Raw genomic sequence first — 25,679 nt, 5'->3', positions numbered from 1 at the left:
GAACGTATAATTATAAATGGATCCGAAGAACTTAGAGTTTGAGGCAGATCAAATCGGTGACCTTTTAATAGCAACAAAATAAAAAAAAGATTTTGTAGAAAATCTGATTCAATCAGATTAGATGGAAAGTGGGTAAAGCTGATTACAATTCTACTAAAGACAGTATTTGGGCAGCATTTGCTCTAAAACAATAGCATTAATTCTCCTTTAACAAGTATTCTCTGGAGAAAAATTAATAATTAATGGGAACCCAGTTTCAACAGAGTGCAGGACATGGCGTGGGAGGAAGAAAAGGTGCCAGCTGTGGTCAGGGTCAGGAGGCACCTGAAGTCCTGATGTTTTGGGTTACATCTGAACACGTTTTGGCCTTTAAAAAAAGTAAACAGCTTGATTGGGGTATAATCCACATACCATAAAATTCATTATTTGTAAATGTACATGTGATATTGTGAAATATGCATATTTGGTCTTTGTTCTGTTTCCTGGCGTACAACTCCTAACATCCTTGGAATCTCCAAAGTGATGTCTTTTTGTGTGCTAATGTTGACTGAGCATTTCAGAGGGGGGCTGGTCATGGAAAGAGCAAGGCAGGATTTCTTGATATTCTGTAACTTAAATACTTGATGTTGTTACGGACTGAATGTGTTCCCCCGAAATCTATAGGTTGAAGTCCTAATCCCCAATGTGATGGAATTAGGAGGTGATTAGGTCGAGAGGGTGGAGCCCTTGTGAATGTGATTAGTGCCCTATAAGAACAGACATGAGAGAACTCAATTCCTCTCTGTTCTCAGCCGGGGAAGAGACAATGTGAAGATGGTCAACTGCAAACCAGGAAGCAGGCCCTCACTGGACCCCAGATCTGCTGGTGACTGGATCTTGGACTGAGCCTCCAGAACTGTGAGAAATAAATGTTTCTTGTTTAAGTCACTCAGCCGATGGTTTATAAAATGTTATAAAATGTTATTTAAGTCACTCAGCTATAATTTTTTATAGCAGCCCAATCTAAGACAGATGAAAAGTTAACAATACTGAAACACTATGATATAAAATCAATACAGCTTGTTTACATGATAAGGGAATAAGAAGGGTAATAAAACAAAGACATTTGCTTCACACACACATACACACACACAGACCTGTTCGTAACATACAATGAGGGAGAAATACGACAATTACAGCCCTCATTTCTGTAACTGTCATGTGGTTATAGCTGGTATTTGTAGCTAACTGCTTTCACTACCCATTCTGTATTCCCTTTGCCCTCAGCAAGTATCTCAGCTGGTGGTGCTTTATCTGGTGGAGTGACTGAAACCTTTATTCCTGAGGGTCTGGGCCATTGGTAGTCCTGCCTGGCTTGGGTTATTGTAGTTTTCCAATGACTTTGATCACAGAGCATGGTAACACTAAGATTTCCTAAGGGATCACATGTATTCCAGACATTCTCTTCCTTGACTCCATTGTGAAGTAGCAGTCTAATTTCTCCTTGGTGGTCTGGATCAATCAGCAGAGTAACTCCCTTCTTTGCCTGTTGATTTAGAGGCATAAGGAGCCCCAGGTGGCAGGATTGCAATTTTAACTTCCAGTTCAATGGAATAATCATTGCGTCTCCTGGTGGAAACAGTCATCACTCTGAAACTAGGACTTCTAGGCCAGTGGAGCATAAGTTGCTGGAACAGGAAACAAATATTTTGCTAATGCGTTATTGGGGATAATAGTGAGTGGTGCCACTCCCATCTCTACCCCTGGATTCCTGGACCTGTGAATCCTGGTTATGGGAGAAACAGCACTATATATTGAATGCTGATTCAAAACATATACAGCCTCATGGAGAACCTTGCCCTAGCCCTGCAAGGTATTGCCACCTAGCTGGTATTGTAACTGAGTCTTTAAAAAGCCACTGTACCATTCTCTCAAGTCAGCTGTTCAGGATAGTAGGGAACATGATAAGACCAATAAATTCCGTGAGCATGGATCCTTGCCACATTTCATTGCTGGGAAATGAGTCCCTTGATCAGAAGCAATGCTGTGTGGACTACCATGGTGATGGATGAGGCATTCCATAGTATTGATGATAGTTTGGGCAGAAACATTACATTTAGGGAAGATAAATCCATATTCAGAGTAAGTGTCTATTCCAATAAGATCAAAGCATTGCCCTGCCCCTTCCATGATGGAAGCTGTTCACTGTAATCAACCTGCCACAGATAGCTGGCTGATCATGCCAGGGCATGGTATCATACTGGGGGCTCAGTGTCAGTCTCTGCTGCTGGCAGATTGGGCACTCGGCAGTGACCATAGCCAGCTTGGCCTTGGTGAATGGAAGTCCATGTTGCTGAGCCCATGTGTAAGCTCCATCCCTGCCGCTATGGCCACCTTTTTCATGAGTCCATTGGTGATGGCAGGGAGTGCTGGGAAACAGGCTGACTGGCATCCACAGACTGGGTCATCCTATTCAGTTGATTATTAAAATCCTCTTGTGCTGAGGTCATCCTCTGATGAGCATTCATATGGGATACAACTATCTTCATGCTTTTTGCTCTTCAGAGGTCTATCCACATGCCTCTTCCCCAATTTCCTTGTCACTAATTTTCCAATTATGTTCCTTCCAAGTCCCTGATCATTGACCAAACCATTAGCTACGGCCCATGAATATGTATATAATCACACATCTGGCCATTTCTCCTTCCATGTAGTGTGCACAACCAGGTGCACTGTCAAGAGTTCTGCCCACAGGGAGGATTTCCCTTCACCACTGTCCTTCAGGGATGTCCCTTAGAAAGGGACTGTGGTGCTTCAGCCTCCACTTTCAGGTAGTGCCTGCCTATCGTGCAGAACCATCTGTAAACCAGGTCAGAGTCTTCTCCTCCTCTATCACCTGATTGTAGGGAACTCCCCATGAGGCCACTGGTCTGTCTGAAAGAGGGAAGACAGGGTAGCAGGAGTGGGAAGCTTGGGTATCTGGGCCACTTCTTCATGTAACTTACTTGTGTCTTCAGAGCCTGCTGAGGCCTGATCTTGTATAGACCACTTCCACTGGTGATGGAGTGCAGCTGTACATGCCCAAGTTTATGACTTTCTGGGTCAGATAACACCCAGCTCACGATGGGCAGCTCAGGGCACATGGTGACTTGGTGGCCCATGGTTAATTAAGTGTTCAGCCTGTACTAAGGCCCAGTGGCAGGCCAAGAGCTGCTCCACAAAGTGAGGGTAGTCATCCAAGGAAGATGGCAGAACTTCACTCCAAAATCCCAAGGGCCTTCTCTGTGATTCACATAGAGGGGCCTGCCAAAGACTCCACACAGCATCCCCATCTGCCACTGACACCTCCAGCAGCATCGGATCTGCTGAGTCACATGGCCCGCCTGGCAAAGCAGCTCGCACAGCAGCAGGGACATGTTTCCAAGCCTTGTCTTGTTCTGGGCCCCAATCAAAACTAGCAGCTCTTTTAGTTGCTTGGTACCTGGGCTGGAGTAGGTGCCCAAGTCAGGAATATGTTGCCCCCCAAATCCAGAGACCCACAAAGCATTGTGCATTTTTTTTTTTGTTCTAGGAGAGGCCAGAAGAAACAATGCATCCTTCACTTTAGAAAGACCACTAGGGCCATAGAAATTTCACTAAGATAGAAGGCTCCTGAATTTTTGTTGGCTTTATTTCCCATCCTCTGACAGAGTCTTAGAAATAAGTCTAGAGTAGTTGCTCCTTCTTGCTGGCAAGGACCAATCAAAATGCCATCCATGTAACGGACCAGTGTGGCATCTTCTGGAAGGGGAAGGCAACCAAGATCCTTCAGTTCACTTGTGAAATAAAGTGTGGCAAGGGGCTTGAGCATTGATACACCCTGAGGCAGGACAGTGCAGGTGTACTGCTGGCCTTCCCACTTGAAAGCAAACTGCTTCTGGTGGGCTTTATTAACAGGGAGGGAGAAAAAACATTTGTCTGATCAATGGCTGCATACCAGGTACCAAGAGATGTGATGATTTGCTCAAGCAATGAAAACACATCTGGTCCAACAGCTGCAATTGCAGTCACCACTTGGTTAATCTTATGATAAGCCACTGTCATTTTCCAAGATTTATTTGTTTTTAGCACATGCCAAATAGATGAGTTGAATGAGGTTGTGGGATGTGGTGGGAATCATCACCCCTGCATCTTTCACCCCACCCCACTTTTTTTTTTTTTTTTTTTTTTTTTTTTTGAGACAGAGTCTTGCTCTGTCACCCAGACTGGAGTGCAGTGGCGCGATCTTGGCTCACCGCAGGCTCCGCCTCCCAGGTTCACGCCATTCTCCTGCCTCAGTCTCCGGAGTAGCTGGGACTACAGGTGCCCCCACCACCACGCCTGGCTAATTTTTTTGTATTTTTAGTAGAGACAGGGTTTCACTGTGTTAGCCAGGATGGTCTCGATCTCCTGATCTCATGATCCACCGGCCTCAGCCTCCCAAAGTGCTGAGATTGCAAGCATGAACCGCTGCGCCCGGGCTTTTTTGTTTCCTTTTCTTTTAAGAGACAAGGTCTCATTCTGTCACCCAGGCTGGAGTGCAGTGGAACCATCATAGCTCACTGCAGCCTTGAACTGCTGGGCTCAAGTGATCTGCCCACCTCAGCCTCCCAAGTAGCTGGGACCACAGGCAAATGCCACCCTGCCTGGCTGATTTTTAAATTTTTTGTTGAAGTGGGATCTCACTCTGTTGCCTAGGCTGGTCTTGAACTGGCCCCAAGCAATCCTTTTGCTTCAGCCTCCCAAAGTGCTGGGATTACAGGCGTGAACCACCTTGCCCAGCCCTAACTCTCTTTTGATGGTGGCACTAATCTCTGCTATCCCTCCAGGAATGCGGCATTGCTTTTGGTTTACTACTTTTTTAGGCAGAGTCAGTCCTAGTGGCTTCCACTTGGCCTTTCTCATCACAATAGCCCTGCTCCACAGGTCAGGGAGCCAATGTGGGGATTCTGTCAGGTGCTAAGTATGTCTATTACAATAATCCATTCCATGACTGGGAAATAACTCCAGGATGTGTTTGTGGACTCACTGAGCCCACTGTGGGATAAACCTGACCTCTGAGTTGTGGGCCACAGTGATGTTTTGGCCTCCTGGAACTAGTGTTACCTCAGAGCCAGTATCTGTTGGTCTCTGAAGGCCTGATGATCTCCTTTTCCTCAATGCACAGTCACAGTGGGAAAAGGTTTTTGAGGCGCCATCACACTGGTTTCCATAGTGACTGCAACATTTTACATTCCCACCAGCAGTATGCAAACGTTCGTTTCTCCACATCCTCATAGCCATTGTTATTTTGTTTTTTGGGTCATTTTTAAAATAGTCCTATCCAAATGGGTATTAAATGTTATTTCATTGTAATTTTTATTTGCATTTCCTTAATGATTAGTGATTTTTGGCATCTTTTCAGATGCTTATGGACCATTTGTATATCTTCTTTGGAGAAACGTCTATTCAAGTCCTTTGTCGCTTTTGAACTGGTTTACATTTGTTGTTGTTGCTGGGATATAGGAGTTTTTAAAAATTTAATTTGACATTAACCCCTTATCAGATATGTAATTTAGAAATATTTTCTCCCATTCTATGGGTTATCTTTTCACTCTGTTTTAGATAGAGTCCTTCGGCAATAAAATTTTTACAGTTTGATGTAATCCAATCTCCTTTATTTTTCTTTTCCCTGTGCTTTTGATGTCATATCCAAGAAATTGTTGCTAAATCCAATGTCATGAAGGCTTTTGGCTTATCTTCTTCTAAGAGTTTTAATGTTTTAGGTCTTATATGTAGGTCTTTGATCCATTTCGAGTTAATTTTTACATATGTTGTAAGGTAATGTTGCATATCTTTTGCATGTGGATATCCAGTTTTCTCAACACCATTTGTTGAAAAGTTTGTCCTTTCCACATTGAATGTTCTTAGCACACTTGTCAAAAATCATTCCACCATATGTACAGGAAAGTATTTCTGGATTCTCTATTACATTGGTTTCTATGTCTGCCTTTACACGAGTTCCACATTGTTTTGATTACTGTAGCTTTGTAATAAGTTTGAAATTGGGACGTGGCCTCCAACTTTATTCTTTTTCAAGATTGTCTTGGGTATTCTAGGTCCCCTGAGATTCCATTATAAATTTAGGATGAATTTTTAAAATTTCTGCCATAAATGTCATTGGAATTTTGATAGGGATTGCATTTAATTTGTCAATCACTTTTGTTAGTGTGGAAATCCTGATAATATTAAGTCTTTCAAGTCATAAACACTGAATGTCTTTCTATTTATTAATGTCTTCTTTCTTTCAGCAATATTTTGTAGTTTTTAGTGTAAAATTCTTAGCTTCCTAAAGTTAATTCCAAGTATTTTATTCTTTTTGATGTTAGATATTATTTTAAATGGATTTGTTTCTTAATTTCCTTTTCAGATTGTTCATTTTTAGCTCGCAGAAATGCAGCTAATTGTTTTTCAGGCAGGGTCTCACACTGTTGCCCAGGTTGGAGGGCAATGGCTCACTGCAGCCTCTACCTCTTGGGCTCAAGTGATCCTCCCACCTAACCTCCCAAGTAGATAGGACTATAGACACATGGACTCCACCTAGCCGATTTTTGTATTTTTTTTTTTTTTTTTTTTTTTTTTGGTAGAAATGGGGTTTTGCCATGTTGCTCATGCTGGTCTCGATCTCCTGAGCTCAAAAGTTCTACCTGCCCTGGCCTTCCAAAGTGCTGGGATTACAAGCATGAGCCACTGTGCTCGTCAGCTGATTTCTTGTGTGTGCTGATCTTGTATCATGCTACTCTGCTGAAATCATTTATTATTTCTTGTAGTATTCTGTGTGAAACCTTTAGGATATGTGTATGTGTGTGTATATATGTGCATACATATATACATATTAAAAATCATATGTGTATATATATACGTGTGTGTGTGTATATATATATGTGTGTGTGTATATATATATATGTCATCTGCGAACTAGTCCTCACTCTTGAAATATTACAGCAGGTGTGTAGAATTCTAAGCTGATAGTTATTTTTTCTCAGCTTTTGAAGATATTACTCCACTGTCTTCAGGCTTTCATTGTTGCTCTAGAGAAGTCTAGCTCTTGTTTCTTTGTAGGTAATTGTGTTTTGTCTCTACTTGCTGTTTAAGATATTTTCTTTGTCTTTTTATAAGCCTGCTGGGTAAATATTACACTTTGTAATCTGTGGGATTCAAGCCTTTCCTCAATTCTGAAAAATGATTACTATTATCAGAGCAAACATTTTCTCTGTGTGCTCTATTATCTCCATTAGGAGCTCTGATTAGACACAAGTTAGATCTTCTTCAGTCTTCCTTGTTATCTCCTCCTTGTATTTTCCACCTCACTGCTCTCCTGTGCTGCATTCTGAGCATCTTCTTCAGTTCTGTCTTCTTGCTCATGATTTCTATCATTAGCTGCTGTTGACCTAGACAATGAGATTTTTACTTTAGTGATTAATTTTTTTTTTTTTTGCCCAAGAGTTCTATTTTTAAACCATGACTGTTGGTTAAAAAAAAATATTGATTGGGCTGGGAATGGTGGCTCATGCCTGTAGTCCCAGCACCTTGGGAGGCTGAGGCGGGAGGGTTGCTTGAGTCTAGGAGTTCAAGACCACCTGGGCAACATAAGGAGACCCTGTCTCTATAAAAAATAAATAAATAAACAAAACATTTATTGATTGTTCAATTTTGGTAGTATTTTCAGTCTTGCTGATTTTTTAACTTCATGGTTTATAACTTCAAACTTTTCATACCTATTTTATATACTGTATTTGATAATTATAATATTTGAAGTCTTGTGGGGAAAGAATCTAAATCTTATGTTTATTTTCTCCACTGACTGATAAATTTTTATTTTGAGTTCCCACTTGGCTTAGTTTGATCTGTGGAAATTCTTAGGAGATTGGATTGAGAATATATTTTTCTCTATAGAAGATTGGTGTTTTCCAAAGCTGGGTACCACAAAATGCTACCAATCTAGAAATTCTTTAATTTAATTTAACTGCAATTATGTTATTTCAGTCTCATGGGTCTGGTCAGGATACTCTCATGGTTAGGGTAGTGTAAGAACATGACATCCGATTTTCAATTTTCAGGAGAGACTATTTTTTTCCCCCATTCAGACCAGGACGGAGAATGGAGAGTTTACTATATTGCCAGAAGCAGAAATCAAGATAGCTTTTCTAGATTTTTGCATTTCCCTCCTAATCTTACATTTACAAATGTTTCCTCAACACCTAATGTAAAATAAACTCTACTTTTGCATTTCTACCTCATTGATTTACATATTATTCCTATTTAATTGATTTATATGTTATTAACTAAGTTGTATAATGCAAACAACTACAACTGGCATAAACAAGTTTGGGAAGAATCTCTACTGACAATTGGTAGGCATACTACTGGATTGGTAGGAATGGAAGAATGACCTCATTTTTGACGGTAGCCATGGACATTCATTGTGTGATAGGGATTGAACAGTGGAAGGAGAGGGTGTCTGTTGGTTGACTAGTGGCCATTTTAGAGAACTTTCATTATAGTTTAAATACTCAAAGATACCAGATAGTTTATAATGTATAATAGGACCTTGGTCCATGTAGCAACTCCTTTGGTACCCTACTGCTATCTACTTTCTTTCTATTTTCCTGCTTCAGAGGTTATCTGAAGTCTCAGTGGACAATTCCATGTACCCCGATGACTTCCTACCTCTAGCACCTGCAGACCTCCGCTTGGGGGTATTATCCAACCATGGAGTGGGCTTGGCCCCTGCATGGAGGAGGCACACAGTTCCAGGGAGCTGGTGCCCACAGAGCAGCCCTGAGCTAGTGAGGAAAGTGAGTTGTGACAGTTCTCAGGTGTGCCCTACATTGTCTCCCGGAAGTTTCCAGTTGCTCACAGGGACATCCTGATCATTGACTCATCCTCTGTTAGCTCCCTCCTTTCCCCATTCCACCCCTGCCCCCTATCATCTACCAGTGTTTCCTGGAATCATGTTACAAATGACTTGTGCCAAATGCTTGTCTCAGGGTCTGTTTGGGAGGATCCTGGGATAAGATGTCTCACTACTACCCACTTTTGATGCAATCACTTTTAATCCTCTTACCTATTTCTAGACTGCATATTCTTATTACTGAATAGTATTTTATATAGCCATTTCTTTATTTAGCTATTTTAGAAATTATGCTGTATGAGGACTTTGCTATCTTTCTTTACTTCTCTTTCTCACATCCTCTTTATATTTGTTAAACTGATAATATTTACATTATTATGACTATACACTATGCCATAATTACATTTCATTTCTTGTAGGAAGTTTTGTTTTTCTCTAGAGTTAATCATTGTCTTTCTTTTTCATTTTCTTTGCATTCCAGGAATCTCATAACAATTCCTCTCTCACCTGCTATTATAATTTTTTAATGCTGCCAAGTGTATCAGATCATCTTGTGATTCATTGATCTATTTTTCCTACAAACATATCTCCTGTAGCCCTCCAGTCTCCTCTCCAGTCTAGGCTCTGTGCAGGAACCATCTTGGGACATCCTCTTGAGCATCCCAGCAGCTCCCTCAGCTTCCCTCTTTTGGGACCCCTGTCTCCTGGGTCCCATATCTTCCTCCTTCTTGGTTTGTGGCCTTCATCTTGGTGGATCCTCCTTCCAGTAGCTTCCTCCAAGAGGATGATTTGGGATAATTTTTTTGAGACCTTATAGGTCTAAAATTATCGCTATTTTCACATTTCACATTACTCCACAATGGATTGACAGTTTGGCTGGGGATAGTATTCTAGATGGAAAATAATCTCCCCTGAGGATGTGGAAGCACCGCTCCCATGGCTTCCTCTGTTGTGTTGAGAAGTCCATTCAGAGTCTTCACTCATGGTATTTGACCTGTGTTTTTCTCTGGAGACTTTTAGGATCTTTTTTTTGTTCCCAGTGTTCTGTAATTTCCTGATGATGTTCCTTGATGTTGGCCTTTAGTCATTTGTGTTTCTGGGTGTATGGTGGGCCTTTGGATAGAGGGATGAGTTCTTCCCTTGTGGGACATTTTCTTTTGTGCTTCATTTGAAAATTCCCTCCATGTTTCCTGTACTTTCTAGATCTCTGATCAGCCATATATGAAAGACCTGAAGACATCTCTCCAAGACTTACAGAGTCACTTCAGAGTGATTCTCAGAGGTATATCTCTGAAGTGATCTTTAACTTTCTTACCTTTTTTCTCTTACTGTTCATCTCCTTGCCTCTCTCCACCACTTTCTGAGAGATGTCTTCTTAAACTCTTGCCACTGAATTTTTGTTTTGGCTATTACACTTTTAATTTCCAAGAGGTTGTTTGGTTATTCTTACTTTCTGTTACTTTAAAAAAAATCAGTTCTCATTTCTATTACAGTTTCATAGGGACAGCCCCTCTCATCTCTTCTAGGATATTAATTGTAGTTATTTTTAAAGCTTTCTTCTCTTCTATGCTTTGTCTCTATTTCCACTGGGTCTCCTATTTTTTGTTTGTTTTAGTCTTTGTGTCCAACATTACAGGCTTTCCTCAGCTACATTTTCATATTTAAGAATGAGTAAACAAAAAGCAAGTGGAAGTTCTGTGTGTGTGTGCATGTGACTGTGTGTGTGCAAGTGAGAGTCTGTGTGTGTGAGAGTCCGTGTGTATGCATGAGTGTGTGTGTGTGATGTGAGAGTCTGTGTGTGTGAGAGTCCGTGTGTGTGAGAGTCCGTGTGATGCATTAGTGTGTGTGAGAGTCTGTGTGTGTTCATGAGAGAGTGTGCGTGTGTGCATGTGAGTCTGTGCATGTGAGAGTCTGTGTGTGCCCGTGAGAGTGTGTGAGTCTGTGTGTGCACGTGTGTGTGTTTAAGAGTCTGTGTGTGCACCTGAGTGTGTGTGCATGAGAGTGTGTGTGTGCATGTGGGAGTGTGTGTGCACATGAGTGTGTGTATGTAAGAGTCTGTATGTGCACGTGAGTGTGTATGCGTGTGCATGAGAGTGTGTGTGCATGTGAGAGTCTGTGCATGTGAGAGCGTGTGCATGTGAGAGTGTGTTTGTGCATGTGACTGTGTGTGTGCACGTAAGAGTCTGTGTGCACGTGGGAGTGTGTGTTTGTGCACGTGAGAGTCAGTGTGTGTGAGAGTCCGTGTGCATCCACGAGAGTGTGTGTACATGAAAGTCTGTGTGTGCACGTGAGTGTGTGCACATGAGAGTGTGTGTGCATGAGAGTCTGTGTGTGCACGTGAGAGTGTGTGTATGCGTGAGAGTGTGTGTGTGCGTGAGAGTCTGTATGAGTGCATGTGAGGATGTGCACATGAGTGTGGTGGGGGCGCTTGCTGACCTGCTGGTTTTCCTGCAGGTCATTGGGCACCAAGCTAGTGACCTGGGCCTGAGATCTCACATTTTTCTCTCATAATCACCCCTTTCTGTCTGGTGCCTTAGTCCTGCCCCCACTCCTGGATGTCTCCACCTTGGAAATGTATCTAAATCATTTCTCCAGAGAAGACACTCCCACTTCCCAATGACTGGGGGAGGATGGTTCTGGGGCCACTGGAGCCCTGGGAGTTTCTTCTAGGCATCTGCTTGTTCCCCTTGCAGACTTTCCCCTCTTAGCTCCAGGCCTCATCCTGCTTTCCCTGGTACTTGGGGAGTCCAATTCCTGAGCCTTGCTGGGTTTCTGGAGCATACAATGACCCACATTTTAGTGGTTTTCTTCTCAGGAACTTGGGCGTTTTCTGTTCACGCTGTTTCCTTCTTCGTTGACCTTCCTTGTCTGCTGTTTCCTTCGCCTTTTTCTCTCCTCCCGTTTTCTTTGTTTCTGTGAATTTGTATACTTTCCCCTTTTACTTTTATTTTGGTAGGACTTGGGGAAGCAATGAAAACAAAAACTGCTGCTCAATTTGCCACGTTTCACCAGTGCCCCATGATTATTAAGGGTCCTGCTATAACCAATCAAGAGAATTGATCATCGTTCATTTATCCACCTATACAAGGATTTTCGAGTTGTTCTCAGGGTTTTGTTATGATAGCAAGTGCTTCAGTAAATCTCCATCTAAACAGAGCTTTTTATTTCTGACAAATTGTTTTCTTGGGCTGAATTCCTAGGAGGAGACTATGATTCCAGCATCTTCATGAGCTTTTTTCCTCATTTCTTTCCTTCCTTGTAGCTGCCCCAAGTTGAGGACGTGTTCCTGCCAGCCTTTATTATCACTCAGCAGCGATGGTACTATCTGTCCCCCAGTGTCCTCGGGGATGGGCTGAGGAGGCAGCAGGGCAGGGCAGGGTTGGCAGAAGGGCTCACCACTGGAGAAGGCCAACAATATGCAGGAAATGTGGATTTTGTGACAAGCAGTGACACAGTGGCTGCAGAAAGAAAGGAACAGGTTGTGTGGGTGAGGAGGGGCCTCTGCAGTGACATTTAATCACTGGACATTAACAGGGGACATCTGTCACCGCCACTCAGCGAGGAGGCCAGGCCTGCAGCCTAGGATGACGATATGTTCTGGGGCTCATAATCGCTTGAAAAATACCACTTTTGCAGAGGGTCCTTCCAGCGTGTGTGGCAAATCCTTCTATTTTATTACAGAAATCCCGGGCAAATCCTTCAGTCGGGGACTTTCTATTAACACGCAGCTGGTAAGTGAAAAATAAAACAAACAAGAGAAAACCCATGCCAGATCCCACATAATCACACGCTGGTCCTGTGAGCACAGGACGGCCAGGCAGATGAGAGCACAGCCCCCGGAGCTCCCCGCCACACGTGTTTGAAAGGCACAGCAGAGACCATAACCCCTCGGCCCACCCCTTTCCTGCTGCTGTGCTTCCCTTTCCTGTCTTATGGTTCCTCCTTTTCTCTCAAGAAGGAGATTTTATCACATACTGGCCCCTCAGTCAGCACCTGGGGCTCCCACCCCTTGCCTTGTCCTCCACCTGTGGCGGCTGCATGCCGGTGGGCCAGGAGAATATTTTAAATGCAAGGTAGCATTTCCCTGCCTCCCTTTTTGCTTTTCTGAGGTTTTTCATTGGTTAACATGTTTGGATCTTTTCTCCAAAATATCAGTAACTATTTTTCCATGAAGTTCATCTTGTTTTTAAGGGCAGGTTTATTGAGGTATAATTGAAAAGCAATAAAATTCACCTTTTTAAATGTACAGTTCTACGAGTTACAGCCATATAAATGCCAGTCTTGGAGGTTGACTAAGCCAAATGACCACTTGGCTTAGGTGGTTTCCTGGAAGCAGAGCCTAAGGCAGGGATTTGGTGCTTGTGTGTTACTGAGTTCTGAGAAGGGAGTGAGCAAAACTGGATGGGAGAGTGGAAGGAACCAAGCAAGGATGTGAGGGATGAATTGTCCACAGCAAGTCCTGCCTTGAGGAAGGGGCACAGTGGAGGACTCATTGGGTCAGCTGAGGTTGAGTGGAGGAAGCTGGGGCCTCCAGGCATTTTAGAGCCAGGTGATTCTGCCAGCCTCGGGCAATTCTCCAGGGAAGGATGCCCAGTGAGCCTGTAGCTGCCAAGTCTCACAGCAGCAGGGGTGTGTGTGTGTGTGTGTGTGTGTGTGTGTGTGTGTGTGTGTGGCAGCACCAGCCAGTAAAAGGCAAAGGCATCTGGTCAGGCACCGATCCTACAACCAAACTTTCTTAGCATATTTAACATGCACAGAAACCACCCTAGGAAACCCCAGGCTGCTAGGACCAGCTCTGCCTCCCCAGCCTTCCCAGCCACGGGAATGAGCTCGCTGAGGGCCCAGCCCGGGGGGCGTCCACTGCGAAGGAGATGAAAAATTCTCACCATTACTTCTGCATGTGAAAAGAATATGCAAGTAGGAAATAACTTCCTATCTTACATATTTTTTAAACATTTGTTTTGACTTATAGGAGAAATATTTTTACTGACTTTTGCATAAAGCATATTGGAGGAAATTCATAAAACATAAGATGTAAAAAAGAGTTTTAAAACTTGGAATTAGCTGGGCATAATGATGGGCGCCTGTAATCGCAGTTACTCGGGAGGCTGAGGCAGGAGAATTGCTTGAACCCGGGAGGCGGAGGTTGCAGTGAGCTGAGATTGTGCCACAACATTCCACCCTGGGCGATGGTGAGACTCTGTTTCAAAAACAAATGAAAAACACAAAAAACTTGGGTACAGGCATGCTGTTGTGAGTCAGGAGCCATTTCTACACACTTTCTCTCAGGAAGTGTCCTGTGGAATGTACTATAAATAAAGCACTTAGCAATCATTAACACTTATGCTGTAAGCCTGGATTACACTGCACTCCCAAACATATACTGTATACATGGGCGGGATCAACATCTTCCTAAAGCATAATCTAGGAATCAAGTCCGTGAATTTGAGAGAACCGGCTTCATTTGAGCAGGATTAATTCCTCCCACTTGCATCAGGAGAGGCTGTGCTAAATCTGTCAGAAGCATAACTATAAAGTCAATTCCTATGTATATGTGTATATAGCTGTATCCATCTTTCTGTTCATCTGTCATGCATTTTAAAGCACTTTAAGGTGACATACAAAATGGAAATATATTAACTTATATTTGTTTTTGTTCAGAGCTGCCAGAAACATTTCTGAAATGTACATTTTTCCAATTTTACCTCACTTTTAGTTTCATAGCTTTGTTTCTTTTTCTTTTTTATTATACTTTAAGTCCTAGGGTACATGTGCACAACGTGCAGGTTTGTTACATATGTATACTTGTGCCATCTTGCTGTGCTGCACCTATCAACTCGTCGGCACCCATCAACTTGTCATTTACATCAGGTATAACTCCCAGTGCAATCCCTCCCCTCTCCCCCCTCCCCGTGATAGGCCCCAGTGTGTGATGTTCCCCTTCCCGAGTCCAAGTGATCTCATTGTTCAGTTCCCACCTATGAGTGAGAACATGCGGTGTTTGGTATCACTAGCAGATCTTAATATATGGCAATAAGCCAGGTGCCGCTAAGTGAGAGAAAAATAGGTACAATTTATTGTCACTTGATAGGTAGGTCTAAGTAAAGCCTTTTTGGTTATAATTCCTCAAAAATAAGGCTCTAAAGACTGGATAGGAAATAACTTTGCATGTCAGGTGTTTTCTTATTATTTGTTTTAACAAATCTAAAGAGCACCTGATTAGGTTGTCAACTGATAGATAATCGAGCAAAAATGGAGTCTGCAGCATGTAACTGGGAAGGGCTTCATATATTTGAGTGGGCTGGATACAGTGGCTCACACCTGTAATCCCAGCACTTTAGGAGGCTGAGGAGGGTGGATTGCTTGAGCTCAGGAGTTTGAGACCAGCCTGGGAAACATGGCAAAACCCCATCTCCACAAAAAAATACAAAAATTAGCTGGGTATGGTGGTGTCCACCTGTAGTCCCAGCTACTAGGGAGGCTGAGGCACCAGAATCTCTTGAAACTGGGAGGCAGAAGCTGGAGTGAGTTGTGATGGTGCCACTGCATTCCAGCCTGAGTGACAGAACAAGACCCTGTCTAAAAACAAACAAACAAACAAACAAACAAAAAAGCAAAAAATCCCCACCAAATATTTGAGTGATGTTGCTATAGAGAAACTGCTTCCAGTCCCATGGACTTCATGTGAGCAGGTATCTTGATGCTCCATTTGTAAAACTAAGAAAAGAGATGAAATGGGTGATGAAACTGTCAGGCTAGCAATAAACAGCATCCACCTATGCATGATGAACCAATCAAAAACGTTCTATTTCAAAAAAGATACATTCCTCCAATAAAATAGGAGTTTTTATGTTTAATCATTCTTTAAATTTTAAGTATATTTACTACTGCTCAACTGTGCATTAATAATAATTGTTATAATTCAACCCAGATGACATTTTAAATACATAGAAACATATGGTTGCAGGAATTTTTTTGTTTTTTAGACTGAGTCTCACTCTGTCGCCCAGGCTGGAGTGCAGCGGCACGATCTTGGCTCAAGCGAGCAGGTTCAAGCAATTCTTCTGCCTCAGCCTCTCAAGTAGCTGGGATTACAGGCACCCACTGCCACGCCTGGCTAATTTTTGTATTTTAGTAGAGATGGGATTTTACCATGTTGGCCAGACTGGTCTCGAACTCTTGACCTCGTGATCTGCCCGCCTTGGCCTCCCTGTAATCACCTGGGATTACAGGCGTGAGCCACAATGCCCAGCCAGAAATTTTTAAAAATTAGATTAAAATGATATATTTTTTGTTATAGAAACATATGACATTGTTCAATGAAAGATCTTCAAGCACAAAACATATATTAGGGTCAAATTCTTTGGAGGAACTGGAATAAATACAAATTCAAGGCGTGAAAGGAACAGTGTTAAATTTCTCACTGAAAAGGAAATGTTTGTTAATGCATTTTCTAAAGTGGATGATGCTGGGCATCAAATTGCCTTTTATTTAAAAAGAGCATTCTAATAATTTCACTTAAAGCTCTTCATACGGACAGTGTGCTGGGAATATTCTTTGTGGCTACTTAAAATGTGAACTCTTTCAGTGATGTATTGCTACATCAAAAGCCATTCCAGACAACAGTGGCTTAAATAACAACACCACATTACTTCTGGGCTCCCCGCTGTTGGGACTCAGGAGAAGCTGAAGGTGGCCCTACTGATGACTAGTTCTCAGATGGGGAGTGGGAGCAGCTGAGTGTCACAGAGAGAACACAGCTTCAGGATGGAGACAGCCAGGCCCCACTCACCTTGTGACTGCAGGAAGCACCGAGCCTCTCTGAGCCCTAGTCTCACCCACCAGGATGAGGCCACCTGCTATGAGGCTGCAGATGCAGCAGGCGGCCTGGCTGTGGAAGGGAAGGAGGGCAGCAGGCAAGGGTTCGAGGGAGTGGTGGAGCCTAGAGGGGCAGCACAGCCGCCAGCTGTGTGGTAGCGGGAGCTCGGCATGTCAGAGATGGGTCCTCCCCAGTCCCCAGCTCCTCTTGCTGAGTCCCCCCTTGCCTGAGCTCTCCTGATTACAGAGTGAGCAGCAGCTGTTACGATGGGGAGCCGTGGAGGGCGGTGATGGGGCTCCTTAGTTTCCAGCTGAGCCCTGCAGGGAATGGCTTTTAGTCTTGAGCCTGGAGGGTCTTCATGCCGGTGGGTCTCTTCCGGACCCACAAGGCCCTGGACAGTCCACAGGCCCATGCCCTTCTAACCCCATTTGTGCCTGAGCCCCACCCCCACACAATGGCCAGGGAAGGGCATTTGCTCCCCAAATGCTCCCTTGGCCCATGTCCCATGAGGGCATGAAATTCTTCACCTAGGAGTCAAAGGGCCTCAGGAAAGCCATGTGCGGTGGAAAGGACAGAGGAGGGGGGTCCCTCCTCTGTCAACAGCCCGCCTCTCTCAACAACCCCCGCTTTCCCATTCCCTCCACCCTCCCCAGTCCCCCAGGTGACAGAGATACTCCTCTCTGGGTCTTGCCAACCTCCAGTACATGCTTGATGTAAAGGAGATATTTGCTCAGACTTTGCTGACTCTGAGGTGGATGGCCTGGGGCAATTCCCCAGCCCTAGGTTGGAGAAGGAGGAGGCTGGACTTTGGCCCCATCACTGGGGAAGGAGGAGGCTGGGCTCTAGGCTCATCACTGGGGAAGGAGGAGGCTGGACTCTGGCCCCAGTACTGAAGAGGGAGGAGGCTGGGCTCTGGGCTCATCACTGGAGAAGGAGGAGTCTGGGCCCTGGGCTCATCACTGGGGAAGGAGGAGGCTGGACTCTGGCCCCAGTACTGAAGAGGAAGGAGGCTGGGCTCTGGCCCCATGGCTGGGGAAGGATGAGGCTGGGCTCTGATCCTGTGGCTGGGGAATGACGAGGCTGGCCTCTGGCCCTGTGGCTGGGGAGGGACAAGGCTGGGCTCTGGTCTCATCACTGGGGAAGGAGGAGGCTGGGCTCTGTCCTATGCCTGGGGGTTGGGGAAAGCTGTGCTCTGGCCCTTTCCTAACTCTGATTCAGGTTCATTGTCCCTCTAGGAGAGCTCCAGGCTATCTCCCCACTAGTTCTTTTGAACAGGTCTCATCATGTGATGTGGACACAGCATTGTCTAGTTTTATACCAGGAGAAAGATTCCTTCTCTTGCCTAATTCCTGGCCCTGGTAGTGGCCCTATCCTTCTGACACCCCATCTGCCATCTCTGCCTACCCAGCAATCCTTCCTCCTTCTTTTGGGGCCACCTGCATTTCTCTTTGGGGACACACCCTGCTTTCATGGTGTCTCAGTAGAACTACTGATAGGGGCGTCCTATCCCCGCACCACCCTGGGCATCCCAGCCCGCCTCTCTGGGGAGCAAAGCTAGAAGAGAAGTATAAGAGTTAAAGAGGAGAGAAACACGAAACACAGCTTAACAGTTAAAGACAGGTTTATTTAAGAACAAATCCGAGAGGGGCTTCTGGTTGATTTCAGTCAGAAGTGCTTTCTCTTACAGACTAAGAGTACATATTGGTTTTAGGGTGAGGGGGCTTATCACAAGCTTGGAATGTTTCTGTGTGGGGAGAAGTTTATGGTGGGGTCGGAATGTCTGTTACCTTGGGGCTGAGCATCTTCCTGGCCAGAGGGGGCTTATCTTGGGGCTAGCATGTCTCTGGTCAGGGAGGAGTTTGGAATGTTTCTGATGAGAGATGTTATTTGTGGTTTGTGGTCATGTTGACCTTAGCCATTAGGCTTACACCCTTTGGATTTGGGTGGTTTTTGGTTAAGGTGACCTTTAAAATGACAGTGCTTGTCCAAGATGGTGAAACTCCTGCTCTGTCAGGAAGTGGTCAGCCCCTTTAGCTCCTGAGCTCCAGTGCCAGGGCCTCTCGTTTTGTAGGCAGACCAGCCTCTCTGGCTTTGACTCTACAGCCTCCTGCACTCCTTCAATGTGCTGTGACCACAGAGCCTTGGCCAACTCCATCTCCTTTCCTTCTCTCCCCAGGACAGTTTCATCACAACACACAGAAGGTAGAAAAAGGTGAACGTGTAGACACAATACACTCTGTGCCTGCAGTGGCTGTCTCTTCCTCTAAATGCTCCCTCCCTCCAGACGGCCCATAGGGGTGGGTGTGTGGCTCCAGCAGCATCCTTCCTGGGCACGGAGCCCATGTGGGGCATTGCTCTGCAGGGTGGCAGAGAACATGCTTCAGTGAGGCAGAGCCTGCGGCCCATAGACAAGGAGGCAAAGGAGCGGGGCTGCCCACAATTGTTTCTGCAGGTCCAGCGGCACTATGATCTCTTCTCAGTTGTCACATAAGCGGCCCAATTTGACATAGATTGGATGTTTTGTCCCCTCCAAATCTCCTGTTGAAATGGGATCTCTGGTGTTGGAGGTGGAGCCTAGTGGGTGGTGTTTGGGTTATGATGGGGATGCCTCATGAACAGCTTGGTGCTCTCCTCCAAGTGATGATGAGTGAGTTCTCACTCTATGAGTTCACATGGGATCCGGTTGTTTAAAAGAGGCTGGCTACCCCTCCGTCTCTCTCTTTCTCCCCATTTCACCTTGTGATACGCTGGCTCCTGCTTCACCTTCTGCCGTGACTAAAAGCTTCCTGAGGCCCCACCAGAAGCCAAGCAGATGCCTGTGCCATGCTTGTACAGCCTGAAGAATCACGAGCCAAATAAAACTCATTTCTTGGCCAGGCACAGTGGCTGATGCCTGTAATCCCAGCACTTTGGGAGGCTGAAGCAGGAGGATCACCTGAGGTCAGAAGTTTGAGACCAGGCTAGTCAAAATGGCAAAACCCCGTCTCTACTAAATATACAAAAAAAAAAAAAAAAAAAAAAAAAAAATTAACTGGGTTTAGTGGTGGGTGCCTGTAATCCCAGTTACTTGGGAGGCTGAGGCAGAAGAATTGCTTGAACCTGGGAGGTGGAGGTTGCAGTGAGCTGAAATCATGCCACTGCCCTTCAGCCTGGGTGATGGAGCGAGACTCTGTCTCAAAAAACAAAACAAACAAAACAAAACCAAAAAACAACAACAAAACAAAACAAGAAACCTTGTTTCTTTATAAAGTACCCAGTCTCAGATATTCCTTTATAGCAATGCAAGTTGACTAACAGGCCATGCCACAAGCCAATAAATTCCCCTTTTGCCTAAATCAGTCACAGTTGGTTTTGATGCTTGCAACCAGAAGCACCTTGAAAATTTTATCTGAAGGAGAGTATTTGATTTCCATTTTTAATAGTATTTGTGAACTGGTTAAACTGAAAACTTTCTCTAGAAATGCTAAATAAAATATATGTGTCTTTTTTTTTTTAGGAAATAAATATTTAATCATTCTCTTGAACGATCAGAACTCTAAAATCAGTTTTCTATAACAAAATGTAACACAGACACGGTGGCTCCAAGGGCCAGGAAGACAGTGGTTAAGACACGAAAAGTGTAGGAAGGGCGCTGGAAACAAAGCATTCTTTTCCATCAAAGCTTCATTCCTCAAGTCCTCGATTCAAACAGTCATTGTCCCTGCTTTCAAAAGTCTCTGCGTGCTTCGTGGAAGGTATGTTTGTTGCCTTAATTTGAATTGTGGCCACGCAGGGTCTGGAGATCTAAATTCAGAGTGGGAAAACCTGAGGTAGAACCCAGGCAGTTCTCTTACAGAACTTGGCTTATAGGGTAGAATGAAGGGAAAGGAACTTAGAGGCTCAACAAGCTGAAGATAATCCCATCAGGCATTTCTCACAGGCCTTGTCAACTCTGTTCTCTGAAAGATGTTATCTTGGTGTCCGATAGAGTTTTGGCTGTCTGTGCTGAGGCAGCAGCCAAAGAGACAGAATGCTTATTTGCCAATGACTAATGTGAGGAAGCAGAGAGATTTGTTTGTTCCCCTCTTTCTAGGCCCTTTTCTACTCTAAATCAGGATTTCTTAGCCCTGACACAGTTGACGCTTGGGACTGGGTGTGGTAATGGGGAGACGTCCTGTACACAGTAGGAGGTTAAGCAGCACCCCTGGCCTCTATCCACTAGATGCTAATAGCACCGTGTCCTCCTTCATTCCCTCACTGTGGCAACCAAAACTGTCTTCAGACATTCCCCCCGGGGATGGGGGGCGAAATCACCCCAGTTGAGTCCCGCTGCTCCAGATGCTGTTGAAAACTGAGGTCATAGCTGTCCACGCAGGGTGGAGAGGAGAAGCCTCAGAGCTTGTGATGACATAATGTCACATAGGCACGGTGAAAGGTCCTTTCCTGGACCATTCACGGATGAACATCATCTGAGAAATAAACCTGCATTTGTTTGAAAAGAAGGTACTCAGTTTACTTATAAAATCGGTGCCACAGACTGGTTTGTTTATGCTAAAGTTATGATCTTTGGCATTTTTCAGTTGGGAAGAGAAGCTGAGGCACCTTTGGAAGCATCATAAAAAGTGAATCATTTGACCCATTACTAAAATGCAGCCGTCCCTGAGTTGCGAAGTGGCAGTCAATTAGCAGCGTCTTAGAATATACACTAGAGCTTAATTTGTGGAATATAAGATGTGGATATGTTGGGATAGAGACTTTCCAGGAGCTTCCTCAGAGAAACATCACAGCACAGATAACTAAAATTTCAGAGACAAAGGACACGCAGTATCCTATCCTCTCATTCCCCAGTTGATAGGTAGGAGGAGGTCCCTGATATCTGGGGATGTACTTGTCTCTATGTGCATTTTACTTATTACTCTTAACACACTTGTCCAGTTCAGATGAATTATTTTCCCAACTTCGAATATGTCTTTGAAGATAGATTTATCTTGTTCATATTGGAGCCTTCTGCTTTTGGCTTCTTTTTGTTTCTTGTTCTTGTTTGCTCACTCCAGACTTCTAGATATGAATTCACTTCCTCCAAGAAATATAAAACTAGGACATGTCTGGTGGCAAAATAGTTCTGTAGATCCCTGTTGTAACAATGACTTTGCATGCTTTTTTGTGGCCGAGTCACATCATTTTAGCATGAGGTAAGGGGCGAGAGGCAGAAGTGCCCAGCTGATGGCAAAAAAAGAACAGACACACAGAGAAGCCTTTGGGTTCAGCAGCTATAGGTGACTCTACCTTTTGATCTCAGATTCTGTCCCTTTGATATCTCCTGTTGCTTTGGCAATGCCATTTTCAATCATACAGGAGTACGTGTTGTTGATCATAACATTGTAGAGCACAGACACAACCTTCCATTCTCAGAGTTCAGCTCAAAGATGGTATTGGAGACTTCTGAGAATTTGGCTCCCTAGTCAACTAGGGATCTTCAGACCACTGTGGTCTGGGGGTACCATCAGGGAGCCTCACATTGCAAGCTCTCTGAGCTGGCATTATAGTCTACTTTCACCTCTGGCATGCTGAAGGCTCCAGTTTTATATGCAAGGTTAGCATTCCCTTGCATTTAGAAGTGATGATATAACATTTGTAGGTGCCAGCATCTGTGAGTTGTATGTTTTTCAGCCGCAGAGAGGCATTGCCAACTATCACTTGATCAGCAAGCATTGCTATCAGGCCTCTGAACATTTCATCCTGCTCTGACAGCTCATCTTTGCCTTCTTTAAACTCATGGACAAAGCCTATAACCCCTTCCATCAGCCATTGTATCACAATATCAGAAAGTTTGATGTCAAGTTCAAAAGTGCAGCTCAGGATTCCATCCTCCCCCGTGTTCCCAGCTGAGGTGAGAGTAGTGACTGTGATGGAGTGTCTCCCTGAAATACCAGAGCCAATGATGAGTGTAGTTGCTCCAGCCAGAATAATGATGATGCTAATTATACTGTGGAAACTTCATGGCTTTTCCTTTGTTTTCGTGAAGACCCAATCTGCGGCTCTTTAGCATATTTCTTTTTCTTTTCTTTTCTTTTCTTTTTTTTTTTTTTTTTTGAGACGGAGTCTCGCTCTGTCACCCAGGCTGAAGTGCAGTGGCGCAATCTCTGCTCACAGCAAGCTCCACCTCCCAGAGCCCCCCATTCTCTCCTCCTGAGTAGCTGGGACTACAGGCACCCGCCACCATGCCTGGCTAATTTTTTTGTATTTTTCAGTGGAGATTGTGTTTCACCGTGTTAGCCAGGATGGTTTTGATATCCTGACCTCTCGATCCACCCGCCTCGGCCTCCCAAAGTGTTGGGATTACTGGCGTGAGCCACCGCGCCCATCCTAGCGTATTTCTTAAAGAAGAATGTGGAATGATAAATGATCCCAGGTGAAATTTATATCTATCTGGATTAAATCCTTGTGCTTTTCTGGAGGAATCAGGGAGCAGAGGGAGGCTGCAATACAGTGCTTCTTGAACTTGGATGTCATACGTGTCCTTTTAAAGTCACAGCTTATCTCTCATCATTTAAGGGGAATTTTCAGGGGCCACAAATAAAGGGTAAAAACCAGAGTGGTGAGAAGAACTGCTTTGTGGACCTTGCCAGCTTTAGCAACCCGACTTTTTCTTTATTTTAAAAAATTGAGCAGAAAGTACAGAGAGTTCCCAATACACCCCTCCTCCTCCACAGTTTCCCCTATTATTAACATCTTGCAATGGTGTGGTACATTTATTATAACCAATGAACCAATATTGGTGCCTTATTAAGTAAAGTCTGCAGTTCACATTAGGGTTCATTCTTTGTGTTGTGCATTATTTAAAAAAGTTTTTTTTTTGTAGAGATGAGGTCTCCCTATATTGCCCAGGCTGGTCTCGAACTCCTGGGTCAAGTAATCCTCCCACCTTGGCCTCCCGAAGCATTGGGATTACAAGCATGAGCCACCATGCCTGGCTGTGTTTTACGTTCTGTGGTTTTGGACAAATGTATAATGTTATGTATCCACCATTATAGCATCATATACAACAGTTTCATTGTCCTAAAAGTCCTCTGCATTCTGCCTATTCATCCGTCCCTTCCTCCCTCCAAATTCCTGGCAACCACAGATCTTTTTACTGTCTTCATTGTTTTGCCTTTTCAAAAATGTCCCATAGTTGGAATCCTACAATAAGTATGACACTTATGTCACTTTAGTGTCTTTTGTTTACCAACATGCATTGTATGTGAGGTTGCTCCACGTCTTTTCGTGGCTAGATAACTCACTTCTTTTTATCACTGAAAGATAGTCCATTGCCTGGATTTATTTATATATTCATCAATTGAAGGAGCATCTTGATTGCTTTCAGTTTTTGGCTACTAGGAAAAAGCTGCTATCAACATTCCTATACAGGTTCTTGTGAGGGCATAAATTATCAACTCAATTGAGTAAACAGCAAGGTGTGTGATTGCTGGACCACATGGTAAGACTCTGTTTAGCTTTGTAACAAGTGGCCACACCGTCCTCCAAGCTAGCTGCACCATTTTGCATTCCCTGCAATGAATGAGAGTTCCTGTTGTTCCACATTTCCATCAGCATTTGGTGGTGTGAGTGTTTTGGGTTTTCATCACTGTGATCGGCGTGCAATCTCATTGTTTTAATTTGAAATTCCTTAATGACATATGATGTTGAGCATCATTTCATAATATTGTTGCCATCTGGATATCTTCTTTCATAAGTGTCTGTTCAGATCTTTTGCTCACTTAAAAACTGGGTTGTTTGTTTTCTTACTGAATTTTAAGAGTTCTTTCTATGTATTGAATACAAGACCTTTAACAGATCTGTGCTTTGCAAATATTTTTTCCCAGTCTGTGGCTTGTCTTTTCATTATCTTAACAATGTATATCACTGAGCAGATGTTTTTAATTTTAACAAAGTCTAACATCAGTTATTTTTGTCATGGATTGTGCTTTTGGGGTTGTATCTAAAAAGTCATCACCAAATCCAAGGTCATTTAGATTTCCTTCTAAATTATCATCTAGAAGTTTTATAGTTTTGTATTTTACATTTAAGTCTATGATTCATCTTGAGTTATTTTTTGGGTAAGGTGTAATGTTGTTTTTTTGACTGTGGGTGTTAATTATTCCCTCATCATTTGTTGAAAAACCTATCCTGTCTCCAGTAAATTGTGTTCATGTCTTTGTTAAGATTGATTGAATATATTTATGTAGGTCCACTCATAGGCTTTCTGTTCTGTTCCATTAACCTATGTGTCTCTTCTTTCATGAATACCATTTTGTCTTTATTACTGTAGCTTTATAGCAAGTCTGGAAATTAGGTAATGTCAGTCCTCTAGCCTTGTTCTATTTCAGCCAATGCAACTGTGTTGGCTTTTATGAGTCTTTTACCTTTCTACACAAACTTTAGAATTACTTTGTTGATATCCACAAAGCAACTTGTTGGAATTTTGATTGGGATAGTTTTGAATCTATAGATTAAGTTAGGAAGAATTGACATCTTAACAATATTTAGTCTTCATATTCATGAACTTGGATATCTCTCCATTTATTTAGATATCTGATTTCTTTCATCAAAGTTTTATAGTTTTCCTCATATAGATTCTGTACACATTTTCTTAGATTTATACCTAAACATTTCATTTAGATATAAACATTTCATTTACTTGTGCGAATGTAAATGGTGTTATATTTTTAATTTGAAATCCCATTTACTCATTGGTGCCATATAAGGCAGCAATTAACTTTGCTTATTACTCCTGTATCCTGCCACCTTGCTATGATGGTGTATTAGCTCCAGGAGTTTTTCTTGATGCCTTGAAATGTTCTACATAGACAATCATTTCGTCTGCAACCAAAGACAGTTTTATTTCTTCCCTCCCAATTTGTACGCCTTTTCTTTTCTCATTGCATTGACTAGGACTTCCAGTATGATATTGAATAGGAGTGGTGACAGGGGACATTCTTACCTTTTACC

At 43.5% G+C, this 25,679-nt stretch overlaps 1 pseudogene; it reads right to left on the bottom strand.

Annotated features, from left to right (window-relative positions):
- Positions 1 to 20,472: 20,472 nt before the first annotated feature.
- On the bottom strand, positions 20,473 to 24,961 carry LOC140709648 (V-set domain-containing T-cell activation inhibitor 1 pseudogene; annotated as a pseudogene).
- Positions 24,962 to 25,679: the final 718 nt, after the last annotated feature.

This window comes from Chlorocebus sabaeus, chromosome 2, assembly GCF_047675955.1.
Source record: "Chlorocebus sabaeus isolate Y175 chromosome 2, mChlSab1.0.hap1, whole genome shotgun sequence".
NCBI lineage: Eukaryota > Metazoa > Chordata > Mammalia > Primates > Cercopithecidae > Chlorocebus > Chlorocebus sabaeus.
Note: the sequence above shows the minus strand (reverse complement) of the source record. Positions and strands in the feature narration are given on the sequence as shown.